The following is a 26,838-nucleotide window of genomic DNA, read 5'->3' as shown; positions in this document are numbered from 1 at the left end:
CTAGGTGGTTTGGGGTAGGAGGCGAACTAGAGGGGCTGGTAATGATGGTGTGGAGAGGGAGACGGAAAATTTTTTTGGGAAACTAGTCGGAGACAAAGTGAACTGACATGTCACAGAATCTCCCAGTTCAGACGCTGCACCCTTAATATATTCCGGCCACAGCGCTGGACGATTGTTCCAGAAATTGGGGCTGGTTGACAGTCAAATCCTTTTGTCCAAACCAAGATTCCAAGGTTGAACTTGGAAGCAGGTAGCGGTGGTGCTGGTCATGGTCAGCATGAGCAGGCTCAAGAGGGTCTGGGGATACTGGACTTTTGTCTACTGTGGGTATGGACCTGTAACTGCTGAAAAAAAGTTAGTGATGCAGCAGTGAAATGATACTGGAGGTATTTCTTCATCTGAATTTTGAAAGTGCAGACTGTCCTCTCGAATTCTCCATTAGATTGTGGATGAGAGGGGCCACTGAAATGTGGCAAATGCCACGCTGGGCATAGAAAGTCCTCGTTATGGAATTGTGGATCATTGTCTGTTATGAGCACTTCTGCCAGACCTTCAATCGCAATTTTTTTCTAAGGCTGTGATGGTGTCGATGGTTGACGTGGTAATGCATTGGACAATGTACAGAAATCTGGAGTAAGCATCAACCACTATCAAGAACATAGTGTTAAACATTGCCCCAGAAAACTCAATGTGTACCCACTTCCAAGGGTAGCACATGGTGGCCAAGAAACAAATGAATGAGGGGCTGACTTCTGCTTTGAGAGGATGAACACGTTTGGGTAAGTCGTTCAATCTCTTGCTTCATTCCCAGCCAGTATGTGAACCTCCAAGCCTGGAGTTTAGTTCAGGATATCCCCCAGTGAGCTTGGTGCAATAGCTGTAGGACATGCTGATGTAGAGAGTAAGGATTGATTACTCGGGGGTGAATCTCATAGGAAACGAGTAGAATCACTCCGTCGATAAGCATCAGGTGATGGCAGTCATTAAAGAACTGAAAGAATGGTTCAGAAGCGTTGGGAGTTTGTTGCTCACACCATGTATGAAGTATGTGGCCTGGCTTGTTTGATTACCTCATTGTTACCAGTTGAGTCTGCGACCCGTGAGCTGGTAATGGGAATAGAATCTACGGCGGCTTCTGCTTCTTCATAGATGCCAAAACAGAGAATTCCTTCTCTGCCAAACTCTGGATCGGGTCCCCATGGAAGGTGAGAGAGGGCATCAGCGTTGACATGCTCAGTCTACATCTACATTTATGCTCCGCATGCCACCCAACGGTGTGTGGCGGAGGGCACTTTACGTGACACTGTCATTACCTCCCTTTTCTGTTCCAGTCGTGTACAGTTCGCGGGAAGAACGACTGCCGGAAAGCTTTTTCCTCTGGAGGTATAAGTAGTGGAAAGCAATATATTCGATACCTCATCCAGAAACGAACCCTCTCAAAATCTGGACAGCAAGGTACACCGCAATGGAGAGCGCCTGTCTTGCAGAGTCTGCCACTTGAGTTTGCTAAACATCTCCGTAACGCTATCACGCTTACCAATAACCCTGCGACGAAACGTGCCGCTCTTCTTTGGATCTTCTCTATCTCCTCCGTCAACCCGATCTGGTACAGATCCCACACTGATGAGCAATACTCAAGTATTGGTCGAAAGAGTGTTTTGTAAGCCACCTCCTTTGTTGGTGGACTACATTTTCTAAGGACTCTCGCAATAAATCTCAACCTGGTACCCACCTTACCAACAATTAATATTATATGATCATTCCACTTCAAATCGTTCCGCACGCATACTCCCAGATATTTTACAGAAGTAACTGCTACCAGTGTTTGTTACGCTATCATATAATCATGCAATAAAGGATCCTTCTTTCTATGTACTCGCAATACATTACATTTGTCTATGTTAAGGGTCAGTTGCCACTACCTGCACCAAGGGCCTATCCTGCATTTCGCTACAATTTTCTAATGCTGCAACGTCTCTGTATACTACAGCATCATCTGCGAAAAGCCGCATGGAGCTTCCAACACTATCTACTAGGTCATTTATATATATTGTGAAAAGCAATGGTCCCATAACACTGCCCTGTGGCACGCCAGAGGTTATTTTAACGTCTGTAGACGCCTCTCCATTGAGAACCACATGCTGTGTTCTGTTTGCTAAAAACTCTTCAATCCAGCCACACATCTGGTCTGATATTCCGTAGGCTCCTACTTTGTTTATCAGGCGACAGTGCAGAACTATATCGAACGCCTTCCGGAAGTCAAGGAAAATAGCATCTACCTGGGAGCCTGTATCTAATATTTTCTGGGTCTCATGAACAAATAAAGCGAGGTGGGTCTCACACGATCGCTGTTTCCGGAATCGATGTTGATTCCTACAGAGCAGATTCTGGGTTTCCAGAAACGACATGACACTCGAGCAAAAAACATGTTCTAAAATTCTGCAACAGATTGACGTCAGAGATATAGGTCTATAGTTTTGCGCATCTGCTCGACGACACTTCTTGAAGACTGGGACTACCTGTGCTCTTTTCCAATCATTTGGAACCTTCCGTTCCTCTAGAGACTTGCGGCACATGGCTGTTAGAAGGAGGGCAAGTTCTTTCGCTTACTCTGTGTAGAATCGAATTAGTATCCCGTCAGGTCCAGTGGACTTTCCTCTGTTGAACAATTCCAATTGCTTTTCTATTCCTTTGACACTTATTTCGATGTCAGCCATTTTTTTCATTTGTGCGAGGATTTAGAGAAGGAGCTGCAGTGCGGTCTTCCTCTGTGAAATAGCTTTGGAAAAAGGTGTTTAGTATTTCAGCTTTACGCTTGTCATCCTCTGTTTCAATGCCATCATAATCCCGGAGTGTCTGGATATGCTGTTTCGAGCCTCTTACTGATTTAACGTAAGACCAGAACTTCCTAGGATTTTCTGTCAAGTCGGTACATAGAATTGTACGTCCGAATTCACTGAACGCTTCACGCATAGCCCTCCTTACACTAACTTTGACATCGTTTAGCTTCTGTTTGTCTGAGAGGTTTTGGCTGCGTCTAAACTTGCAGTGAAGCTCTCTTTGCTTTCGCAGTAGTTTCCTAACTTTGTTGTTGAACCACGGTGGGTTTTTCCCGACCCTCACAGTTTTACTAGGCACATACATGTCTAAAACGTATTTTACGATTGCCTTGAACTTTTCCCATAAACACTCAACATTGTCAGTGTCGGAACACAAATTTTCGTTTTGATCTGTTAGGTAGTCTGAAATCTGCCTTCTATTACTTTTGCTAAACAAACAAACCTTACTCCATTTTTTTATATTCCTTTTTACTTCCATATTCAGGGATGCTGCAACGGCCGTATGATCACTGATTCCCTGTTCTGCGCTTACAGAATCGAAAACTTCGGGTATGTTTGTTATCAGTAGGTCCAAGATGTTATCTCCACGAGTCGGTTCTCTGTTTAATTGCTCGAGGTAATTTTCGGATAGTGCACTCAGTATAATGTCACTCGATGCTCTGTCCCTACCACCCGTCCTAAACATCTGAGGGTTCCAGTCTATATCTGGTAAATTGAAATCTCCACCTAAGACTATAACATGTTGAGAAAATTTATGTGAAATGTATTCCAGATTTTCTCTTAGTTGTTCTGCCACTAATGCTGCTGAGTCGGCAAGTCGGTAAAAGGAGCCAATTATTAACCTAGCTCGGTTGTTGCGTGTAACCTCCACCCATAATAATTCACAATTCTTCTACTTCACTACAGGATAAATTACTATAACAGCGACAAAAACGCCACCACCGGTTGCATCCAATCTATCCTTTCTAAACACCGTCTGTACCATTGTAAAAATTTTGGCAGAATTTATCTCTGGCTTCAGCCAGCTTTTCCGTACCTATAACGATTTCATCTTCGGTGCTTTCTATCAGCGCTTGAAGTTCCAGTACTTTACCAATGCAACTTCGACAGTTTACAATTACAATACCGAAGAGTTTGACAGAGCACTGAAAGACCTGATCAAAACAAGGTCCCGGGAGTAGAAAACATTCCATTAGAACTACTGACAGCCCTGGGAGAGCCAGTCCTGACAAAACTCTACCATCTGGTGAGCAAGATGTATGAGACAGGCGAAATTCCCTCAGACTTCAAGAAGAATATAATAATTCCAATCCCAAAGAAAGCAGGTGTTGACAGATGCGAAAATTATCGAACTATCAGTTTAATAAGTCACGGCTGCAAAATACTAATGCGAATTCTTTACAGACGAATGGAAAAACTAGTAGAAAGCGACCTCGGGGAAGATCAGTTTGGATTCCGTAGAAATATTGGAACACGTGAGACAATACTGACCCTACGACTTATCTTAGAAGCTAGATTAAGGAAAGGCAAGCCTACGTGGTGGGATGTAAGTTGCAGTAGTTACTGGGAGATGAAGAAGCTTGCATAGGATAGAATAGCATGGAGTGCTGCATAAAACCAGTCTCAGGACTGAAGATCGCAACGACAACAACCGACTGCTGCTTGATCCCCGCATGTCCTGACTTTGCCCTGCACTCTTTGAGGCTGTTGCCCTTTCTGCACTTACCCGAGGCTAAAAAACCGCCCAGTCCACGCCACACAACCCCTGCTACCCGTGTAACTGCCAGCTGCGTGTAGTGGACTCCTGACTTTTCCAGCGGAACCCGAAACACTACCACCCTATGGCGCTAGTCGAGGAATCTGCAGCTCACACGGTCGCAGAACCGTCTGAGCCTCTGATTCAGACCCTCCTCTCAGCTCTGTACTAAAGATCCACAGTCAGTCCTGTCGACGATGCTACAGATGGAGAGCTCTGCTTTCATCCCGCTAGTGAGACTGGCAGTCTTCACCAAATCAGATAGCTGCCGGAAGCCAGAGAGGATTTCCTCCGATCCATAGCGACACACATCATTGATGCCAACAGGAGCAACCACCTGCAGATGGGTGCACCCTGTACCCTTCACAGCATCCGGAAGGACCATTTCCACATCTGGAATGACTCCCCTCGGTATGCACACGGGGTGCACATTGGTTTTCTTCCCCTCTCTTGCTACTATATCCCTAAGGGGCCCCATTATGCGCCTGACATTGGAGCTCCCAAGTACCAGTAAGCCCACCCTCTGCGACTGCCCAGATCTTGCAGACTGAGGGGCAACCTCAGAAACAGGACAAGCAACCATATCTGGCTGAAGATCAGTATCAGCTGGAGACAGAGGCTGAAACCAGTTCGTCAGACAAACTGGAGAGGCCTTCCGTTCAGCCCTCTGGAATGTCTTTCGCCCCCTGCCACACCTCGAGACGACCTCCCACTCTACCATGGGCGAGGGGTCAGCCTCAATGTGGGCAGTATCCCAGGCAGCCACAGCCATAGTCCGATCGGGGGAAGGCGTGGGCCGAACTGGCCGTTCCCGACAAACCCCGATCCAGACCCCCACAGTGATGCCCATTGGCAATAGCCTCAAGCTGTGTGAACGAAGCCAACACTGCCTGCAGCTGGGAGCAAAGGGGTGCCAACTCAGCCCGAATTCGAACACAGCAGTTGCAGTCCCTATCCATCCTAAAAACTGTTGTGCAAAGAACATCAGAACTAGTCTACAGAGAGCACAAACAATTCGACACAAAATAAAAACGGTTATTAAAATACAAGATTGCTTAGTAAATGCAGTAATGCTGCTACTTGCGCATTTCTGACACACTGCTCAGTGGCGGAAGGAGACTACACGATTTTACGTTATTCAGGTCCAAAAACGCGATGCTGCTACTCTCAAATACTATAATACGCCCGAATTTTATGAATTAAACAATGCAAGTACCGAAAAACACGTAAAGAAATTAAGAATTAAACTATGTAACAAATAAGTAAGCTAAGAGTATACGACTTGCTGCTGGCTGCTGCTTTGTATTTATAAACCTGTATTGGCCTGACCAAAAGTCTTGTTCCTCCTGCCACCGAACTTCACTAATTCCCACTATATCTAACTTTAGCCTATCCATTTCCCTTTTTAAATTTTCTAACCTACCTGTCCGATTAAGGGATCTGACATTCCACGCTTCGATCCGTAGAACGCCAGTTTTCTTTCTCCTGATAACGACATCCTTTTGAGTAGTCCCCGCCCAGAGATCCGAATGGGGAACTATTTTACCTCCGGAATATTTTACCCAAGAGGACGCCATCATCATTTAATCAGACAGTAAAGCTGCATGCCCTCGGGAAAAATTACGGCCGTAGTTTCCCCTTGCTTTCAGCCGTTCGCAGTACCAGCACAGCAAGGCCGTTTTGGTAATTGTTACAAGGCCAGATCAGTCAATCATCCAGACTTTTGCCCCTGCAACTACTGAAAAGGCTGCTGCCCCTCTTCAGGAACCACACGTTTGTCTGGCCTCTCAACAGATACCCCTCCGTTGTGGTTGCACCTATGGTACGGTTATCTGTATCGCTGAGGCATGCAAGCCTCCCCACCAACGGCAAGGTCCATGGCTCATGGGGGGACGTTGAAAATCATATACATCCACAATTTGTGGATGATTCTCCATGGAATCGATGGTCGCAGCACACAAAACGCATTTACATCAGCGAGAGACGTACAAAAGGGTTATTTCCTAGTGCCATATTTCATTATTATGGTTAGCTTTCTGGTCTAGAAAAAAAAACACCTATCTCGCATTAGATCGTTTTGCAGAGGGCTTCTCTGATGAACTGAGGTGGAGAAAACTATTATTCGTCTTATGTATTGACCGTGAAATCAGAAAATTAAAACTTCAAGCTTTTGAAAAGTGTGAGAATTACTCTCTTAATGTTTACGTACTGCCCAAAGAGTAATTTTGATACAGTCCAAACAAGCCAGGAATTAATCCGTTTTCGCTTATCTCCTTTTACATTTGCCAAGAACCGCTGAACTCTTTCGCCTTCTCTACAGTAGAAGGTGCTACAGGACTATAACACTAATTATGTACAACAATTCCTTCACTTGAGTGGTTATTAAATAATGAACGGACATACTCGCCTCTGCCCAAACTCTGTTCAGTGCTAAAAAGTAAAGGTCTCAGAATTTGACGAAACAAGATTGACCTTAACATATCTACTGTCATTCCAAAGAGATCATAATATTCCATCTGACACCAAAATTATTTATTGTAACGTTTAAGCGGCCCCTTGAGCAAAGTGTGTGCAATTCACACTCACATCGCTGAGCCCAATGATTCACTTTACAATATGTTTATTACATACTGTATTTCACTTGAGTCAGAGTGTTGTCGAGTATTTTAAAATCTTAGTATTCATTGTTGTTCATGTTGCTTGATGTTCGATGACTTCTTAAGTTGTTCTTTCACACATCAGTTTTTATAGTAACATGAAATGGTTATTTGTTCTGCTCTTTCAACTATAGTTACACACACACTATTGTCTATACACACAAAAACTCATTCTAACTTGTATAATATAATTGTATAATTTATCTCTTATCAAATTAGCTTCATACAATAGTATTGGAACAAAACCGATTGTACCCCAAAGTACCGTTATCCAAGATGGCGGCGATGACGTCATCCAAGATGGCGGCCGTGACGTAATTCAAGAAAGTGGAATTTGGGGGTAAGTTTGAAATTTGTCGGGAAAGTGCCACGCCCCCCTCGCACAGAAAAATGGCGCAAATTTCAAATTCCAACAGGATAATACGTCACACCAAGAAAAGTGGCGGGAAAAAGGGACATGTCTTTGTTATTTAACCAGTTTCAAGCATATGTGTCCACCACGAGCACTGTAGCCCAACTGGCTTAGTTGATATCATGGCCACCATAGAGCACCACCATGACGTCATCCAAGTTGGCGGATTTTGGCGGGAAGTTTGAATTTTGTCGGGAAGAAGGTCAATTGGACTACCTCCACTAATCTAAAACCCCACCCCCATAGTAAATGGAGGGAAGTTCAAATTCCAACAAGATAGTGCATCACATCTAGCAAAATGGAGACTATTTGTTGACACCCGAATCGTTAGTCCATGACCCTTGAACGTGTAATACAATAATTGCAGTTGTCTTGCTGATCTCCTTCATCGTGTGCGCCAGATGTTATTACTGTAACAGGTGTACAGTCGATGTCTGCAGACTTAATTCCAAACTGCGTACCTGCATACAGCGACGGGCATAAAACACGCAACTTTCCATTAACAGGTGACGTAACCTGATGTCATAATGTTTGTTACACAGTTTACACACATTTTTCAGATCTGTGCTTTATGATCGGGGTGGATCACTTTTCACAGTCTAGCTGAGTGGTCAGTGTGACGGATTGCCATCCTACTGGCATGGGTTTGATTCCCAGCTGGGTCGGGGATTTTCTTTGTTCAGGGACTGGGTGTTGTGCTGTCTTCATCGTCGTTTCATCCTCATCTGGCAAGCAGGTGGCCGAATGTGTCGTCGAATGTAATAAGACCTGCACCAAGGCAGCCGGAACTGCCTTGCAAGGGGCCTCCGTGCCAATGACGGAAAACGCTCATTTCCATTACCACTTTTCACAGTACATTCATGGCCACTAAGAAAGTAAACAAAGTCAATTGTACTGTAAATCATTAGTTCGCAATGTAATCCGAACAATGAGTGCTGTGCACAATTATCTACGTAATCACTTCACTATGGTGGCGGTCTGCACACTGTACACTCACACTTTAGCTTCTCATTGTGTCTTCCCTTTCTCTCCTCCAGTTGCCCTTCCACCAACTACTTCAGTTAAGTCACCAATATTGGGAATGGGTCACCATCTGGATGGCAAGTACTACATTCATTAACGCTTTAGTTCCTGAGCCATAGCGTGTGAACCTCTACGGAAAGTATTTTAAATTACTACAACTCTTAAATGACTTCTGTTATTACAATAACATTACCCTTATGGAAAATTCTGGCCCTTCTAGTTCCAAACTTTGTGTAATACTTTGTTCTTTTAATTAATATATGCCCTCAAGAAACTTTCAATTATAACAAAGTTTTTGGAAAGAGGAAACATAAGAAAAATACAGTTTTTGCACAAAAGCTTTAATAATGAGTGTCTCGCTTGTTTGATCTATAATAGGCTCCTTTGGTTTCATGATAAGATGCAGTTTTGCTCCTTGTGGGATAAATTTTAAAACACGGTAATCTGTACAGTGTCACTTTGCATTCACTATACTTTTGGCTTGTGTCTTAGCACCACACTTTAACAGTCAGTTCCTTGCAGTAAGTTTTTTACAATAAGTGATGAATTTATGAAAGAAATTGCAGAAAGCTCCTCACCCACTAACCTGACTTGGTAGATTTTGTTATTAATAAGCCAAACTCACGTGTCTTGCATTCTAACACTAAGTGAAAAATTAATTAAAGAAGCTGCAGAAACCTTCACACCCACTAGCCAAACTTGGTAGATGTGGTTGCAGAAGAAGCTGAGTAGTACAGTCACTATGGTATAGTGATTATGATACTGGACTGTTGTATGGAGGGTCGTGAGTTCAAAACTCACCTGAACTGTATAATGTTACTTTCTATATTCAGTTCGAGTGCATTCCAGAAGTGTCCACAAATGTGAAGAATCATTGTGCTGGAATGTTCTGTAACTGTATATATATATGTATGTTTTCTGGCCAGGGCCAGTTTGCTCTGTGCTCTTGTATGTGCAAGTGCTGAATAAACCTTCGTTAAGTGAAGTTAGTGTTCGTCATTCATCTAATTACACCTTCTTCTATGTGACAATATAATTACTACAAAACAAAAATTCGTCTATCTTGCTTCTTAACACTAAGTGAAAAATTTATTAAAGAAGCTGCAGAAGACGTCTCATCCACTAGCCACATTCGTAGATATAGTTACTACAATGCCTTACTCGTCCCTCTTGCTTCTTAACAGTAAGTGAAAATTTTGTGAACAAAGGTAAGGAAAGCTTCGCACTCACTACACTCTATTGGTTGATGTAGTTACTACAAAGCCATACTCATCTCTCTTGCTCTTAAGACTAAGTGAACAGTTTGTGAAAGCAGCTGCAGAAAGCTTCTCACACACTAGCCACTCTTGGTACATATGGTTAGTGTAACCCCTTACAAGTCCACCTTGCCTCTTAACACTAAGTGAAAGATTTATGAAAAAAACTGAAGAAAGCTTCTAACCCATTAACCACAGTTGCTAAATATAGTTCGTAGGAAGCCAAACTCGTCTCCCTTCCTTCTTAACATGAACGAAGCTTCACAAAGCTTCTCATTCACTAGCCACACTTGGTAGATGTAATGGAAATGAGTGTTTGGCGTCATTGCCCGAGAGGCGCCTTGTGGGGCAGGTCCAACAGCTTGGTACAGGTCTTATTACATTCAACGACACTTTGAGCTACTACAAAGCAATAGTCATCTCACTTCCTTCTGAACACTAAGTGAAAAATTTATGAAGAAGCAGCAGTAGGTTTCTCACCCACTGGCCACTCTCGATAGACATAGTTACTACAGAACCTTACCCATCTGCTTTTCTCCATAACACAAAGTAAAACCTTTATGAAAAAGTTGCCAAAAGCTTCTCACCCACTAGACACTCTTGGTACATACAGTTACTGGTCTCCCTTGCATCTTCACAATAAATGAATCCTTTATGAAAGAAGCAGCAGAAAGCTTCTCAACCATTAGCCACTCTTGTAAATGTTGTTCCTACAACCCCTTATTTAACTCCCTTGCCTCATAACAGTAAGAGAAAAATTTATGTCAGAAGCTGCAGAAAGCTACTTACCCTTTAGCCACTCTTGCTATGTAAATTTTATACAAAGCTGGCCCCATATCTTGTGCTTCTTTTTCCTAAATGAAAAACTTATGAAAGATGCTGCTGAAAACTTCTCAGGTACTAACCACTCTTCATAGATATATTTACCACAAAGATGACCTCGTGTCTCTTACTTCTTAACACTACGTGAAAAATTTATGAAAGATGCTGCAAAAAGCTTCTCATGCACTAGCCACTCTTGGCAGATGTAGTTACTACAAAAATGAACTTGTCTCTCTTGCTTCTTAGCAATAACTGAATAATTAATTAAAAGAGCTGCAGAAAGTTTCTCTCCCACTGCTCTCTCTTGGTAGACAAAGTTACAGTAATCCCTAATTCATTTCCTTTGCCTCTTCACACTAAATGAAAAACCTATGAAAGATGCATCTCACCCACTTGCCACTCTTGGTAGATATATTTACTACAACTCCTAGTCATATTCATTCCCTCTTAACACTAAGTGAAAGTTTATTAATTAGACTTCAAAAAGAGTCTCATCCACTAGTAGATATAGTAACTACAACCCCCTACACATCTCCCTTGCCTCTTAGCACAAAGTGAAAAATTTATTAAAGGAGCTCCAGAAAGCTTCTCATCCATCAGCCACTCTTGGTAGAAATAGTTACTACAAAGCTGAGCTCATCTCTCCTGCTTCTTGACACTAATTGAAAGCTTTATGAAAAAATCTGTAGAAACCATTTCACACACTAACCTTACTTGGTAGATGTAGCTACTACAAAGCCAAACTCTAAGTGAAAATATATGAAAGAAGATTCAGAAAACTTCTCACCCTCTGGCCAATATTGGCAGATATAGTTACTACAACCCCCTTCTTGTCTCCCTTCCATCTTCACACTAACTGAAAAACTTATGAAAGAAGCTGCAGAAAGCGTCTCACCTACTAGCTGCACTTGGTACATATAGTTACAGCAACCACTTACTTGTCTCCCTTGCCTCTTAACACTAAGTGAGAAATTTATGATAAAAGCTGCTGATAATCTCTCACCCACCAGCCAGTCTTGGTTCATACAGTTACTACAACCCCTTACTGTTCTAACCTGCCTATTAATGGTAAGTGAAAAATTTATGAGAGAAGCGGTAAAAAACTTCTCATCCACTAGCAACTCTTGGTACATATAGTTACTAAAACCCCTTACTCACCTCTCTTGACTCTTAGCATTAAGTAAAAAATTTATGATAGAGTCTGCAGAAAGCTTTTCACACTCTAGCCACACTTTGTAGTTGTTGTTACTACAATCTATTACTCATCTCCCTTGTTTCTTAACACTAAATGAAAAACTTGTGAAAGAGTCTGCAGAAAGCTTCTAAGCCACTCTCAGTAGGTATAGTTACTACAAAGCTGAACTTATGTATCTTGCATTATAACACTAATTAAAAAATTTATTAAAAAAGCTGAAGAAAGCTTGTCACCCATTAACCACTCTTCATAGATGTTGTTACTACAAAGCTGAACACGTCTCTCTTGTTTCTGAACACTGAGTGAAATATTTATGAAAGAAGCTGCAGAGATCATCTCACCCACTAGGCATTCTTTATAGATACAGTTACCGCAGAGCCAAAGTCTTCTGTCTTGGTTATGATCACTATGTGAAAATTTTATGAAAGAAGCTGCAGAGAGCTTCAGACCCACTAGCTGCACTTGGTAGATATAGTCACTACAAAGCCAAACTGTGAAAGATTTATGAAAAAACTGCAAAGAGCTTGTAACACTGTAGCCATTCTTGGCAGATATAGTTACTACAGTACCGTACACAGCCCCCTTGCCTCTTATCACCGAGTGTAGAATTTATGAAAGAAGCTTCAGAAGGCTTCATACCCACTAGCCACTCTTAGTAGATATAGTCACTACAAAGCTGAAGTTGACTAGCTTCCCATCCCTGTCTGAAATTCCTTCCTCATGTCAACATTATCTGAAAAGGTCAGTTTAGCTCAAATTTTTAATTTTCTGGTCTTTATACTGTTATGTCTATACCAAGTTCCAGTATTAAACTGCTGTTTAAAAAATTAGTTTAAATGAGTTTACTATCTCAGATTAAATATTGCATCAGTATGGTTCTTGGTTTATATTAGCAAGAAGGGGGATTAAGCCATCTGTTAATAATACAATTTTGAAATTTTGTGGTATGAACTATGCAGCCATGTTGCTCTACATATTCTTAATAATTTTCTTAACCCCTCTTTCTGAAAAGCTATGATGTTGATTCATTATGACTATTTAAAATGGCTGCTCTATTTGAGAGCAAACCAAAATGCTGTTAACAATATTTTATTCTAAGTGATTTGTTTATAATTAACTAAAATGTAATTTAAAATTTTGTACTGTAAAATTCATTGCAATTGAGTATGACATTAAGTAAACTTTTCTAAATTAAGTGTCAGAACATGTAGGGCAATATGTGGCCCAGTGTTTTATGTAAGTCAATTATATCATCTCATGACTTTTAATTCTTATTTTGTAAAACCTACATTTAACAATGTATTCATTTGTTTAGCTTTATATTAAAAGAAGTGGCACATGAACCACAAGAGAGATTGATAGAGAGTCAGTAGCAGAGAGACAGTGAGAGAGTCAGCCAGTCAGTGAGTACACATTATTGTATTTTGGAAGCCGTTTGTGTGATACTCTTTTGGAGGCTGTCAGATGAGAAATGTATATTCCACCAATGTACATGCTAGTCAGTCACAATATAAGACAAGAAAAATGATATGCTCGGTGTTTTATTTAAAAATTAGAACATCAGCAATGTTGAATGTTGGGACTTTCTGAAGCAACAACCTCTGAGGATATCAAAGTTGAGTTTCTCATCATATTGAATAGCTAAGATATTATGTGATCTTTCATTAATTGTGATTTAAATTTTCTAGTTTTCACCTATCTTCATTCTTTTGAATGGTGGAAACCCAAACTATTAATTTGCTCTAATGGTATGATATAGAATTAACTATTACCACTGTCCAACTGTAGATAGAACTACAGAAACCATATATTTTATTCTCACTCAGCATCAGTAGTAATTGAAATGCTTCCCTCCTCTCACACATTTAAGGGTGGCATTTTAATATGGTGTTGCTGAGCTGTGCACTAATTTTTGCATTACATTTCAGAATCTAATTGTAACTTGTGTCAGTTGGTTATCAGACAAGAGTTACAACAAGACAGAAATGTGGTGTGACAACTCATCGTTGGACAACAATTTTTAAATTTTAAATTACTTTTCCTCAGACTATCATCTTCCCAACTTTCTTTTGTCATGTGACAGTTGATAGGCAGGATAATTGTGAAATTGGATGTGACCATAATCTGGTCAGGTAGGTTGATTTTAGTGTTTTGTACCAAATATTATCTTCAAACATGGCAAGCACAGAAAATCTTGATACAACTGGCGAGGTTTCATATACTCAACGTCCTCAATCGTCCACACCGAACCTTAAATAGGCATCTGAGGCATCACATTCCTTAGGCTTTTCTCCACGTACACAGGTGTCAGGTTTATTATAAAGATTATCTCAACTCTTGGATCACAAGCTAACAAGTCAGTCTCGACTCTTGAATCACAAGCTTACAAGTCAAAGCAATGACCTAAAAAGGAGTATCGTTAATCTAAATTACGTGGTTAAGACAATGGAAAGGAAAATTCAGGCTATGCAGGGACAATTAGCAAAACTTAGTCAACTATACGCGTAGACTGCCTTTGAAATTCAAACAGTAAAAGTATGGAGAATGGTGGTGATGTTATTCATGCAGAGTTAGGCAGAAGGAACTCTGAATTCAAAATGATGCACAAATATACAGGGTGGTCCACTGATAGTGACTGGGCCAAATATTGCATGGAATAAACATCAAACGAAAAAACTACAAAGAACAAGTGGGAAACAAGATGGCGCTATGGTTGGCCTGCTAGATTGCAGTGCCATAGGTCAAACGGACATCAACTGCGTTTTTTTTAAAAATAGGAACCCTCATTTCTTATTACATATTTGTGCAGTATGAAAAAATTATGAATGTTTTAGTTGGCCCACTTTCTTCGCTTTCTGATAGATGGCGCTGAAATAGTCACATCCGTATTAGTACGTGGTACCACGTAACATTCCGACAGTGCAGACAGTATTTGATTCGTCACACATTACCCAAGTTAAAATGGACCGTTTACCAATTGCGGAAAGGTCTATATCGTGGTGATGTATGGCTATTGTGATCAAAATGCCCAACGGGCATGTAATATGTATGCTGCTCGGTATCCTAGACGACATCATCCAAGTGTCCGGATGTTATATTATTTAAGGGAACAGGAAGTGTTCAGCCATATGTGAAACGTCAACCACGGCTGCAACAAATGATGATGCCATGATGCCCTAGTAGGTGTCTTAGCTGCTGTCTTGGCTAATCCGCACATCAGTAGCAGACAAATTGCACGAGAATCGGGAATCTCAAAAACGTCGGTGTTGAGAATGCTACTCCAACATCGATTGCACCCGTACCATATTTCTATGCACCAGGAATTGCATGGCGATGACTTTGAACATCGTGTACAGTTCTGCCACTGGGCACAAGAGAGATTACCGGACGATGACAGATTCTATGCATGTGTTCTATTTAGTGACAAAGCGTCATTCACCAACAACGGTAACGTAAATCGGCATAATATGCACTATTGGGCAATGGAGAATCCACTATGGCTGCAACACGTGACCTTGGCGGGGTAATGTATGGTGCGGCATTATGGGAGGAAGGATAATTGGCCTCCATTTTATCAGTGGTAATCTAAATGGTGCAATGTATGCTGATTTCCTACATAATGTTCTACCAATGTTACTACAAGATGTTTCACTGCATTACAGAATGGCGATGCACTTCCAACATGATGGATGTCCGGCACATAGCAGGTGTGCGGTTGAAGCGGTATTGAATAGAATATTTCATGACAGGTGGATTGGTTGTTGAAGCACGTTCACTGGATCTGACGTCCCCAGATATCTTTCTGTGGAGAAAGTTGCAGGATATTTGCTATCGTCATGCACTGACAATGCCAGACAACATGCGTCAGCACATTGTCAATGTGCATGTGAGAACATTACGGAAGGCAAACTACTCCCTGTTGAGAGGAATGTCTTTACACATATTGTCAAATGCATTGAGGTTCACGAACATCATTTTGAGCATTTATTGCGTTAATGTGGTATTTACAGGTAATCACGCTGTAACAGCATGCGTTCTCAGAAATGATAGGTTCACAAAGGTACATGTATCACATTGGAACAACTGAAATAAAATGTTCAAACGTACCTACGTTCTGCATTTTAATTTAAAAAACCTACCTGTTACCAACTGTTCATCTAAAATTGTGAGCCATTGTTTGTGACTATTACAGAGCCATTGATCACAAAGCGAGAAAAGTAGTCCAACTAAAATATTCATATTCCTTCACGTACTACACGAATATGTGATAAAAAAATGTGGGTTCCTATTTTTTAAAAACGCAGTTGATATCCGGTTGACCTATGGCAGTGCCATCTATCGGGCCAACCATAGCGCCATCTGGTTTCCTACTTCAAGCTAGACAAGTTTCGTTCTATGTAGTTTTTTCGTTTGACGCTTATTTCGTGAGATATTTGGCCCGGTCACGATCAATGGACCACCCTGTATAGATCAGGAAAGTGAATTCTTCAAACAGAAACTGAAACTAAATGATGATCAAATTCATAACCATACTACCAGTGTTAACAATAAAACTGAGATTTTGTCTGAAAATTTGCGGTAGGTTAACAACCGATTAAGTGATGTTGCAAAAATATGTCATATCTGCAAATCGGCGTAAATTTTGTACCATTTTGTAACAATTTATCTCTTAAATAATTCCCTGCCAGTTTTAAAATACACCCAGTGGACTACCTACGGCAGTGTGAAAATAGTTTTCCTCCAAACTTGCCTGATTCTGTGAAAATTAAACTAGCCAAACGTTTCATTGTTGGTGAAGCATTCTCATGGGCTAATCAAAACATAAAGCCAAATATAACATTTAATGAATTCGAGCAGATGTTCTAGAATCAATTCTGGTCCAAAAGTAAACACGCGGGAACGAAAACAGCATTTTTGAACGGTAGTTGGTACAGACCAGGTAATCTCTTAATCCAGGAATTTTGTGAGAAACAGCTACTTAAGCTCGTTCACTTGGATAAACCTTGTGATGATTGTATTCTCATTGATGCTTTGAAAAGATGTTAAAACATGTTGATAAAATTTATATAGCTTTTATGGAAGAGGATAGGGTTAATAGCTCCATGGATCCAGTGGAGTTCGTGAAAGGCACCATGATAGCCAAGGAGTATCGTACGCTGGTTGGAGACCATGACGATAGTGTTTCCCGACGGCAGTGGCGTTTTTCAACTAGATCATGCGTCGTGTAACAAGGCCAGGAGTGTGACGGAGTGGTTCGAGAAACACAGTGATGATTTCCAATTGATGTGCTCATCAGATCTGAACCCGATCGAACACATCTGGGATGTGATTGAATGTGGCGTTAGAGCCCATCAACCCCCTTCCCGATATTTATGTGGATTAGGTGACTTGCGTGTGCAGATGTGGACCAACTCCCTCTAACGACCTACTGAGACTCATTGCTTACATGCCACAATGCGTTGCCACTGTTATCCATGCACATACTGGCTATCAGGCGGATGGTCATAATGTTCTGACTGATGAGCATATGCACAGCCCCACCAATTAGGAGATTGATAGGTTGTTGTGACGCCACTATGGTGCAGAGTTTGTAGTGGAACTGACACTTCACACTTTACTATTGAATGATAGGTCATATCTCGCACCTGTGCTCAATTATTGACATGTGGTTTCTGAATCAATTCTATTTTTGTTGTCCCTCACATCAGACTTGATAGGGGAGTGAATTGTAAGGTCCTGATAGATTCATGGTCAAACTCGCCAACCGACCAGTCAGATTTTTCTGTTGGTAATTGAAGTTTGTTTTTTAATTAGATCTTCACTCATGACTGTTGTCCTTACGAATAAATTTAATTGTGAAATTTTATTCTTGAATTATTCCAGAAGTCAAAGTTGCCTGACATACATCTTCACTGATCACATATTTTGGGGAGTTTTAATTACAATTTAATTGATATTAATACATGCAAAAGATTTCCAATTGAGTGGGAAGTACAAAAAGGCCACATTAAAATTCGCGTTCACAAACCCTCGCTGTAAATTACTGGTGTCATCTGCCGGGGGTAGTGCATACTGTTGAGTGGGTTTCTAATATAGCTTTAGGTAACCATGCAGCCTTCTGCTGCCGCACCATTGGGATAATTTCTGTAACTGGCAACCCTGACCTTTAGATACAACTACACTAAGAATACTTATTAATCATAGTCAGTACAAATACTTAGTCTTTACTGCCACAGTTCACTTAGTTTCCTGATAGTTCGTAGGGCTGGTGTGCATTTTCTAAACAATTCATTTTCTTCCCTCTTTCTAGCTTATGTATATTTTATGTTTCATTTTTGGTCATGTGGTTTCTTTACCACATCCACAGACTTGTTGATTAACGACATCACAAACACCGTTGAGAAATGTTTTGGAGGGAAAAGAATGTTTCTCGTATAGCTATACAGTGTATGTTTATTTAGGAGAACTCCATTATCATATTTTGTTTTTTGAGTATTTTCAAGCCATGCTTTCATTTCAAGGAGGATGGCAAGGGCAAGGCTACAACAATGTCAAATATAACTCACCAGTGAGATGTCTTACGTAAATGATTGTGACTTGGACTTGTCCAGGGTGAACAGACCCACAGAGCAGGCTTCGTTAATTAGAAGGAACTGCCAATTGATTATGACAAAGCCTGACCATTTAAGTAGTAGGAGAGAGGAGGTAGAAACAGGAGAAAATGGGAGGCACGTCAATGACATTGAGACTACTTGAACTTCGGAAGACAAGATTGAAGTTAGACCAATCTTCTGGCGGCAATGCAATAGCGCAATGGAGTCATGAGTCACTTCACCAATAGATGGGATGCAATATGAAAAGCAGACAGATCCAGTTATTGCGCTTTTGAAGCAGATGGAAGATGGAAAAATGGAGACAGCAGCGTTGAACAGGCAAATGAAACAGGAAGCGACAGACTTATAAATAACAATGAGAGAGGCAGAGAGAAAAAGAGAACAGAATGAAAAGAAGAGAGAACAAGAGTCAAAAGAACGCAGGAGGGAGATCACCACGTGCCTAAATGAAATCAGGGGCTAGATGACGGAAGTAGGAAAGATTAGAAAAGCGAGGCAAGAGAAACAGTGGTAGCTGCAAAGAAAGATACCTGTCTTGGCAGAGTGAAAATGACTTGCGCCAAGAAAATGCCTACTGTCACCAACAACAGTGCTAAATTAGCGAGCTCTGTGAGGTAAAAGAAAAAAAAAAGAAAAAAAATCAACTATTTAGACGACTGCATTGCTCTCATGGAGCAGACATTGAGAAGCAGACGTCCGTATTTACACATACATGTCCTCATCTTCAACGTTTACTGTAGTGTCTGCAAACACTTTTGCAATTTTTGCTAATGACCACATTTTTGAGTTTTGGGCATGAAGATCTTTCGATTTTTGTTTTCATCTCGTATCTTCAACTATTTATATACTTTTTACTGAAATACATCATTTGTTATTAGCTTAAAATCGATTTGTAACGCTCAGGAACAAATTATGTGTCTATCTTTTCAGCTTCGAGATAGCTGCTTTGACTGCAGGTAGTAACAGTGGTCAAAAGGATAACTGTGATGCCTACGTGCTCTTTGCTTTTGTGTGATATACATGTGTTCAGCGAACTTGTTGATCATTCAGCTGCATTTTTACTTTCTGTATTCATCTTACTGGGTAAGTTCAAAATATAGCTTACGTCATGGAAACATAGGTCAGTTTTGTAAGTGCAGACTTTCTCATGTGGTAGCTGAACAATGCGTTTTGATCATTCTCAGCTGCAATTTTGTTTAAGATAATTTCTCACCATGCCAAAGAGGAAGTGTGCATTTACGGATAAATTAGAAGAAAAATATCCTAAGAAACTTCCTGGCAGGTTAATACTGTGTGCCGGAACGAGACTAGCTTTCGTCCTGCAAGAGTTCAGTGGGAAGCAGAATGAATGGTCTGTAGCCCAGGGACCTATTTATCTATACCAAATCATGGCTCCAGCGACCTGAGAGTGCACATATGAAAATAGAAAAACATGTGAAGTGTGTTAGAGACGCAAGTTTGTCAGGTAAAGTGAGTACCTTTTTTCAAAACCCTGTGCTGAACTGGATACAAATATCATCAAAAATCTCGTGTGGACGTACCAAAACTGAAGCAATAGTGAATTCAGTTCTACCACTCATTTTGAAAGATCAGGACTGCATTCCTTTTGCTGGTGTCTCTATAGATGCTAGTGACCATGGAAATATTAAAATGATCCCCATTATAGTTCATAACTTTGATCACAGGAATGGAGGACTGCAAATTAAACTTCTTAATATACAAAGTAGACAAAATGAAGCTGCAGAAAATGTTTCAACATATATCTCTGATATGCTTAACAAGTTTAAAATTAAGGATAAATGTGTGGCGTTTGGTGCTGATAGTTGCAACACAGCGCTCGGTTGTATTACAAGAGGTGATGAAAATAATGTATTTGCTATCCTAAAGAGTGTACTTAACAAGTTATTTGTTGGAGAGGGATGTCCTGCTCATGTACTTTATAACTGTATTCAGCACGAAACTGACTTCCTTGAAATCGGCTTACAGGGATTAATAATGAAAATATATAACTATTTTTCAATGTACCTTGTCTGTGTTGAGTCTCTGAAGAAATTTTGTGATTTTGTTAAAACAGAGTTCCAACAACTTCTCAGCCATAGCAAGTCGATGGCTGTCACTATTTCCAGCTACTCAGAAACTTACAGAGATGTTTCCCGCTCTGAAATCCTTCTTTCTGACACAAAACAAACCCCCCGCAGTCCTGAAGAATTTTTTATGGACCCTATCAATGAGATATGACTGTGGGACATCCAATATACAGTCTTTAGTTGGCATTTTTCGTAATTATGTTGGTAACTTAAAAACGGAAGAAAATGCCTTATAGATGCCATGAATTTACTGGATTCTCTTAGTGGTGTTCATCAGTACAGAAAATGTGAAAATTTTATATGAAAAAAAGATTATTTCAAATCGAAACTGATGGATATACTTCGAAAGTGAAGGATTTTAAATTCTGTGTTGGCATACTCTATGAAGGATGTTTGTAGCACCTGAAATCTAGATTGAACGATTTTGTGAATTTTCTTGCTGTAAGCGCCTTTATTTTTCAGATATATCGTGGACTTATGTGGAAGAATGAATCAAATTTTTGTTGAATAAAAATATTAAAACTAGTGATGAAAAAAACTTTGATCCGTTTACAAGTTTAAGAAAGTTCAGAGCCACATTTGATGGAATATCAGAACTGGCCCATAAGAAATGGTGCAAGTGAGTCATGTAGCAGTGAGGAACATTTTAGCGAGTTAATTAAAATTGCACAGTTCTTCTTCGTGTTGCTGACCCTTAATGCTTGTGTTAAGAGGTTCTTCTTCTTAATACAGGTAGTGGAAAAAAGGAGAGGAAAAGACTCACTACTGACACAGCAAAAGGGAATGAAATGGTGAAATGTACTTTTAGAAATTTGAATTGCAAGAACTTTTTTAAATATTTGTGTCAAGAAAAGGAACTTTTAAAAATATTCAGTCAAATGAAACATACATGAATCCTAATGTGTTGTAGGTGCGTGAGATGTGTGTAATGTTCTTATTTTTTGTTACATAATAAATTTAAGAATTCGAAAGTGTCTTTTTTTATATCCTAAAATATGGAAAAACTCCTCTTTTTGACATTCCAAAATCTAATTACTCAACTTTGCCCTCATTGAAATGCACATCACAAGCAGGTTCTGCACACAGTAGTGGGGCACAAAAACATTGTGCAGAGGCACAGTGAGTGATAACTTTGTCAAACACAACCCGTTTAGGAAGGGAAACTCCCATGAAACATTTAATGATGATTTAGGAAGATTTGACAGTCACCACAGACACGAAGTTTCGCATCAAGTCGATGAGGTATGTGTCCCCAATGCTGGACGTTGTTCAAGTGCAAGGAACGAACCAGCATTTAATCCCAATTGCTTCCTTTCGGTGCTAAAATTTCAGGACTTGCACGAGAACGGGAATTCGCCCCATCCAAAAGTTTGTATAGAGCAATTCAGTAGATCTCTACCCTCATCGTGGCCACTTAGCATGACATGAGAATTCATTTGCGGGCACATAGACGTGATGGCAGCAGAAAAGATGAACAATGACTCAGCAAACTGTGGAGCATATGAGGAATTAAAGGACACATTTATCACGACTTATTGGTTGAGAGAGATGCAGGATAGGATTAAACAAGAAATAATAACATGGCCAGACCGTGAGTTGTCAGGATTCAAGGACCCAGTCAAGATGTTCAAGGCACTGCTGAAAAAAAAACCTGTTCTTGAACACATGCTGCAGTCTCTCAGAAATCATTCGATTCTGCTTTTCGAAGCTGACAACACATTACTAACAAGCTCTCATTGGAAGGTGTGGCGAAAACTTAGAAGCATTTAAGAATCTGCTCTCTGAGCTCAAACTCATGCATGAAAAGCAGAACACAAGGGACAAGAAAAGGAACCATAAGGGGAACAACCAGGCACCCTGCAGGGGCAATGAACGCCGTGACGATGGAAGTGGTGCACTTGGCGGGCACAACGACAGAGGTCCTCAATGTGAGAGAAGACCTAACTGGAATCAGGGATACAGAGGTGACAACAAACACTGATTCGATCGAAAGTGGCTTGAGTGAGATCGGAACTAGCACAGGGCCAGAAAAGGTAAGCACCAGATAGAAACCAACAGGGTGGTGAGTGATCCAAATCAGAGGACCTAATCCTACGCAGGCACAGCATAATCAAGGTGCTTCACGTAACTGATGCCAGGAAAGAGCAGAACAGGCTGGTACACCTTCCACTACTGCACTCGGATGATGTCACCTCAATGTGATAGGATAAGAGGACATATACAAGATCCTATTAGACGAAAAGGAGGAAGTCGACATGGAGGACCTGCACTTGGTAATCATTGTAACTAGTGGGGGCATGTGGCTACGAGGAATTGTGTATAGTGGGTGCCACATTACACCAATATCAGAAAGAGCGTTCTGGCATTGCACATTGAGGAGGATGTGGCTGATTCTATCGACGATGGGGACGAAAATTAGAGGAGAATTAGTGGGAAAATGCACAGAGTTGAACCTCCAGTCCACATTAGGATACCTGATCAAATCAAATTTTCTGATTGTGCCAAATCTGGCAGTCAATGTAACAATTGGCATGAATTTCTTAAGTAAATATCAGGCCGTACCTGATCTTGAAAGCCAGTCTATACAATGGGACAGCAGTTCGTATCAAATTTGACAAACACAGTAAATGTGCACAGCTTCTGGCAGACATCCTGAAGCAAGATGAAACCAGGAAGCAGATGTGAATATGATGCCCAACAGGAGGATATAGAGAGAAGTGAAGCTAAAAACATTATAAAAGGCAAAGTAGATACCATGCATTACATTTTAACCTGCAGAGCAGGAGGTGCTGAAAACGATATTACTGTCATAACAGTTTTGAGTGAAGTCACATACAACTTTCTTTGTCTCACAATATGCCATAACTGACGTGTATTGAGATAAGGTGGCCACAGAAATTTCTAGAATGGTGACGGAAGATGTCATTGAGCAGCCGAGGTCGAATGTAATAGCATGATCCACGTTGTTGAGAAGAGGAATGGGTCAGTTTGGCTCGTCCTCGATTCTCGACAATTAAATAGCATATTGATAGAAGAACTCATTCAGATTGAGCTCCATCCTGAATGCAGGAAGGACCAGCCTTCCTTGCATTTGGAGAGTGTGGCCTGTTTCAGAGACTGCCCCTCAGGCTCAATATATCATGTGCTGCGTTCATAAGAGAGTAACACAGCATTCTTAATGACTTTTTGAAGGGTCATGCAACTGCTTATGTAGATAACCCGCTCATTGCGGAGGAAACATGACAAGACCATAATGTGGTACTGCGTGAGGTACTGGAAACGTTTTAGCAACATGGGTGGGGTCCCTGTAAACATCGGAAAATCATGCTTTGGTACCACCAGCAACAATGTCTTAGGACACATCATCAACATAAAGGGGATTTCTCCCAAACCAGTCGCCAATCGACTGTGCATATTATGTTTGTGAACTTTTAAAGTTGTGCAACTACACCCAATGGCGATTGCAAAGCTATGCCCAGCAGTTGATAAAAATTAAGGATGGCAGCCGGCGGCAGACCGGTTACGAAATAAGGGCAGGTCAGCACCCTCAAGAGAGGGGTTGGTGCCACCTAACAGCCAGCTGGGCAATGGAGAGGCTGACCCACCTTAGTGTGAAGCTTAGCTACATGTGGCTGGGTCTCATGGTTCCACTGAAGGATGCAGCTGACCTCCTACCAACACACTCTCATTACCGAGGGGTGGGACTGCTCTACAACAGCTGGCAGCCTGGCTGCCAACACAGGCCCTGGAGACTGCATGGTGTTGCCCTGGGGACAAGGTCTGCCACATGAACAGGAATCGACAGTTGATCACAGCGGCTATGTCCTGGTCACTGACTACAATGACAGTATGGTAATGCTTTCCATACTTGTCAATGAGAAGATCTACCCCAATAACTATCTTCATCAAGTTGTAGTGCTCAACCTGTGAGCTGGTCTGCACATGAAATGCAGTTCTGTGCTTGACTGATGGCGCCGGAGCTGACGACGTTGGCACGTGCGGTTGAGGTAGCGGCAGAGGCAGCAGCGACATAATCAGCTGCAGCTCGGGGCCTGTGAGATATACGGGACTTGCAACGAACTTGTGATGTCACACTAATCACCTTCTCCGCTACACTTTGCAAACGCTCACGTCCGTGCAGGGCCAATATTAAATTGCAAACATACCCACTAAAGGTTTTAACTTTGTCGTGTGCTATAGAGAACATGCATGTGTTGAAACACTCAGTCAACAATTATTAAACTCGTTTGAAATAGTTCCTCACTTCCCGCCGGAGACAGCTGCTGGCACTCGTGAGACCTGCAGTGTTACATGCTGTGACACACACCACGACCTGACTTTCCCAAGGGCCTCGCCGCAGCTGGAGGTATTATGGTTGGGTGGCGTCGCTAAATAACGCTGTGTCTCCCTCAGATCTCCACATGTTGGCTGAAGACTGCTACAGCTAGTCACCATACAGGATGTCATTCATTGTGGCATTGTTGGAGCTGGCAGACAAGTGTCTGCCCATCTTCTTGCAGTGCCAGCCTGTCCTCCTCCAGCCTTAATCCTTCTTTTGTAGTTGTAGTTTATTTATTCGTTGATGAATCTCTCTTGGCTACCAACTGCACCTCTCTCTCTCCGAAATTCCGTACCGGTAGTACCTTACATGGTTGATGAATTTGTTTTGTCCAGCAGGAAACTATATCATCACTACAACTATGTGCCTCAGTTCTCAGACATGGCCAGATTTCTAGGCAAACGCTTCAGCAGATGGCCATGAACTTCACCCCTCCTCATGTGGTCAGTGAAAGAAGACCACCTGGGCATAATGTGGGCCCAAAGCATATCTCGTCATGGTCGCCAAGTTGCACCACCACATCTAAATTGACTGACATAGTGTTTGTATACCAGGCAGTATAAATGAAAAGAGCTTGCCCCTGCTAGCGGATGACATACGGCATCAGGATCCCAGACTAATATTCTATCCAGTATCTACACCTACGTGATTACTCTGCTATTCACAATAAAGGGCCTGGCAGAGGGAGGGTTCAATGAACCACCTTCAAGCTGTCTCTCTACCGTTCCACTCTCAAACAGTGCACGGGAAAAACGAGCACTTAAATTTTTCTGTGCAAGCCCTGGTTTCTCCTATTTTATCGTGATGATCATTTCTCCCTTTGTAGATGGGTGCCAACAGAATGTTTTCGCAATCACAGGAAAAAACTGGTGATTGAAATTTTATGAGAAGATCCCATCGTAACGAAAAACGGTTGCCACTCCAGTTGATATATCATGTCTGTGGCACTATCTCCCCTATTTCGAATTTCATGAAAAGATCCCATCGTAACGAAAAACGGTTGCCATTCGAGTTCACATATCATGTCTGTGGCACTATCTCCCCTATTTCGCGCTAATACAAAACGAGCAGCCTTTCTTTGTACTTTTTCGATGTCATCCGTCAGTCCCACCTGATACAGATCCACACCGCACAGCAATGCTCTAGAATAGGGCGGACAAGCATGGTGTAAGCAGTCTTTTTAGTAGACCTGTTGCACCTTCTAAGTGTTCTGCCAATGAATCGTAGTCTTTGGTCTGCTCTACCGATAACATTATCTATGTAATCGTTCCAATTTACGTTATTTGACATTTTGATCCCTAAGTATTTAGTTGAATTTACAGCCTTAAAATTTGTGTGACTTATCGCATAATCGAAATTTAGCGGATTTCTTTTAGTACTCATGTGAATAACTTCACACTTTTATTTATTCAGAGTCAATTGCCACTTTTTGCATCATACAAATATTTTATCTAAATCATTTTGCAATTCGTTTTCGTCATCTGGTGACTTTTTAAGACGTAAATGACAGCATCATCTGCAAATAATCAAAGACGGCAACACAGATTGACTCCTATATCGTTAATATACACTCCTGGAAATTGAAATAAGAACACCGTGAATTCATTGTCCCAGGAAGGGGAAACTTTATTGACACATTCCGGGGGTCAGATACATCACATGATCACACTGACAGAACCACAGGCACATAGACACAGGCAACAGAGCATGCACAATGTCGGCACTAGTACAGTGTATATCCACCTTTCGCAGCAATGCAGGCTGCTATTCTCCCATGGAGACAATCGTAGAGATGCTGGATGTAGTCCTGTGGAACGGCTTGCCATGCCATTTCCAC

The sequence above is a fragment of the Schistocerca gregaria genome, chromosome X, assembly GCF_023897955.1.
Source record: "Schistocerca gregaria isolate iqSchGreg1 chromosome X, iqSchGreg1.2, whole genome shotgun sequence".
Taxonomy (NCBI): domain Eukaryota; kingdom Metazoa; phylum Arthropoda; class Insecta; order Orthoptera; family Acrididae; genus Schistocerca; species Schistocerca gregaria.
This window is presented reverse-complemented; position numbering follows the sequence as displayed.